The following is a 3,509-nucleotide window of genomic DNA, read 5'->3' as shown; positions in this document are numbered from 1 at the left end:
TTGTTCAGTTTCTCATTGAACCTTGATCGCAAGCGGTGACTTGGTTTCCTTCAAAACAGAGTAAAAATATCCTCTTCTACCATCTTAATGATGTTAGTGGGTGTAATTACGATAATTCATAATTATTGTATTTATGAGCTAATTTTCATATAATCAACGCATATTTACTCTCTTTTGGCCGCAATTTCTGAATAAGGCAGCATAAATAACTTGTATTTCTACAAGTTATCACTAAGCTAAAACTGAGACTACAAAACTGAGAGTTGAGAACTTGGAACTTCTAACTTGGTGGGATTTCTTCTATTTATAGGCGTCGATCTTCTCCAACTTTATGATGGGCAGCATTAAATTCCATACCCTGGTCAGCCGTCTGACACTCAGATGCTTTTCAGACGTCGTCCACTGTAGATGCCCATGCTTGCAAGTGGTGATTTGACACAAACAGCCTAAATCAATGAATCTTCCTTGCGTTGAATCCCTCTGATGCATGCCCATGCGTTAGACTTTGCCTGCGACACTTTTCTTAATCATGCATTAGCCTCTTGTTGAGATCCTGCAATATCATGCGTTACTGCCGTAGTACTTTAGCAATAAACATTCTTTTGCATGAGTTTGATAATGTTCAAGTAATTCCATGCATTTCTTCTAAAAATGATGAGATTTTATCATTAAAGAGCCTAATTTTTCCAACTTTTGAGCCACAATAACTTGTATTTCTACAAGTTATCACAATTCTTCAATCTGAAATAGCTGTTCATCTGGGAACACTGCACTCACCTCTGACTTATTGCGGTCAACCTCAGGATTTTTCAATCTAGATAAATGATCTGCAATTTAGTTCTCTATCCTCTTGCGATCAATTATTTCCATATCGAATTCCTGTTGGAGGAGAACCCATCTTATCAACCTCGGCTTTACGTCCTTCTTTGTCATCAAATATTTTATCGTCGAGTGGTCAGTATGGATGAGTAATTTTGTTCCCAGCAAATATGCTATGAATTTCTCCAACGCAAATATTACCGCAAGTAACTCTTTTTCTGTGGTGGTGTAGTTATTTTGAGCAGGGTTTAAAGTCTTACTCGCATATGCGATGGGATGTAGTATTGTTTTTCTCTTCTGTGCTAGCATTTCTCCCATCGCATACCCGCTCGCATTGCACATTAATTCAAAGGGAAGTGTCCAATCTGGCGCGATCAACACGGGTGCGGTCGCCAGTGCGTTCTTCAAAATCATGAATGCATTGCGGCAATTTATCATCAAAATAAAATTTTCTATCGGCCTCCATCAACACACACAGCGGTTGTGCTATTCTTGAAAAGTCCTTGACAAAATGTCTGTAAAATCTGGCATGTCTCAAGAAGCTCCTGACAGCCTTTACACTTGTTGGAGGTGGGAGTTTTTCAATTGCTTCAATTTTTGCCTTGTCCACTGATAACGGGTAGAAATGCACGTTATCATAGTGCTAAGTTCTTAAACAATGTTGGATTGCGTTGATGAAATATGTTAACTTACATCCATTAAGCATCAATTTTATAATATTACGGTTGCATGCATTCATTGCATTAGAGCTGTTAATTTTTGTATTTTTGTGCAGAATATGCGTTAAGCAATGCAAGAATTGCGATCATAGGAAATCATTGATCGAGCGCAACTTCACCGCAAGGCTTTGCGTTGATCATGCTCGCAAACATTCGTCCGAGAAGGATCGTCGCAACTTGGTCAGCATAACATGGTGGGCGCATTCGGGTGAAAGGCTAATTAAGCACGATGGGACATAAAGCTGATGACAGTCGAATCCGAATTAAGTTGACAGCCGATAATGATCACAAAGTACATTCAGCTTTTCGGTGATAATTATTTGACGCATCATTCAGGAATTAAAGCCATCCCATCTGTACAACCATGAGAGAGAAGTCGTCTTTCACTATGGATGCTCTATAAATACCAAGGGCATTCTTCAAAGAAGGGGTTCAGTAGTTAGAGATTTCATACTTCAGTTCGAACACTTTAGTTCATAGTTTTCTTTCATTTTAAGGCGGACGTGAGGGAAGAACTTGTGCAGGCAAATTGTTCCGGTAATCTTGGGAGAGCACCGGAAGCTTCAAGGACAAAGAGAGGGTCGACGCCTGCGGAAGTAGGAACATCTTTAGAACAGAATAGAGATTTCAGTGTAAAAGCCTCGGTCAACAAGGAATTCCTACCATGCTCTCTATCTTTAACTTCCATTTTCATTTTGTATTCAACTCATTTATAAGAATGGAATTTCCTTCTCTATATCTATTCAATCTCTATTATTCACGCATGAGTAGCTAAATCAGTTGAATGGGTTGAGAAGCATTTAGCTAGCACAACTAGGGAATCCTCATTCTTTGCGATTATCTTGTATTATGTATGCTTCATTCGTCCATTAGAGATATTCGAGAGGGTAGTCTAAGGACAGGATCTAGACTTGGGAAGGTCAGGTTAGAATCTAGGCTCGGGAGAGTTAGATTAGAACACATAATACAAGAGATAGGCGCTTAAGAATGAGCACGATTTATATTAACGCATCACATGCATCCTAGAGATAAGATATGATTGTATGCGGTCACCTTGCTTTCATGCATTTTGCATCATCGCATAGGACAAGAGTAGAGACTTAGAAATAAGATCTATGGACACTTTTGCATTAAACACATGCGTCCTAGACTTAGGAGCATCGCATTTACATTGGAAAATGACTTGCTGTGTATGGTTGTAACATGATCGCATAGTCTGACGCATTCCCAAGTAATGCTAGCTAAAGATTTTCTCAACCCATTCATCACATACTCATTGCATCTATCACACAACTGCCTTTTCTCAAATCTGCCGCATTTGTTTATTTTCTCATTAACGCAATAAACAACAAACCTGATGGAAAAAACGACATGCACAGCGGAAATGAGAATCAATTTTACTCTAATTGCCTAAAATAAACATGCAATCCTAAAAGAATTAATTAAGGTTATTTTGAAATAATACCTTTGAATCTCCCGAAACTCGTCTATCTCCGCTCAAACATGAACCGGACAACCACTAGAGCTGACCTACTATCCTCTGGACTCAGAACCGGGTTGTGAAACCCGATGGATGAAGAACCCAAGAGAGAGAAAAAAATGGAAATAGTATAGTGAAATTGGGTTGGGTTTGGTTTTTTTTCAGCCCAATTTTAATAACTAACTTTAGAAAAAGTCCAAAAGTCTTTAATCCAAAATCACAAGCCCATATTTATAGAAAAGAGTCATGCAAAATTGCATGAAAAAACTTCACAAAATCCCAACACCTAGAATCTACTTATCTAAGTGGGCTTAATGTCTCCATTATAAGCCAACACCTAGCCTACTATTTTGTTAGTGGAATTATCCAACAAAAGTTTGGATTTTCCCACTAACTTTAGTCAAAGGGCAAAATAGTCATTTGGTAAAAGTCAAACTTTGACCAAAAAGTCAACATTATGAATTTTTATGATTTTTTTGTGTTGACTAATT

This window comes from Benincasa hispida, chromosome 1, assembly GCF_009727055.1.
Source record: "Benincasa hispida cultivar B227 chromosome 1, ASM972705v1, whole genome shotgun sequence".
NCBI classification, from domain to species: Eukaryota; Viridiplantae; Streptophyta; class Magnoliopsida; order Cucurbitales; family Cucurbitaceae; genus Benincasa; species Benincasa hispida.
Note: the sequence above shows the minus strand (reverse complement) of the source record.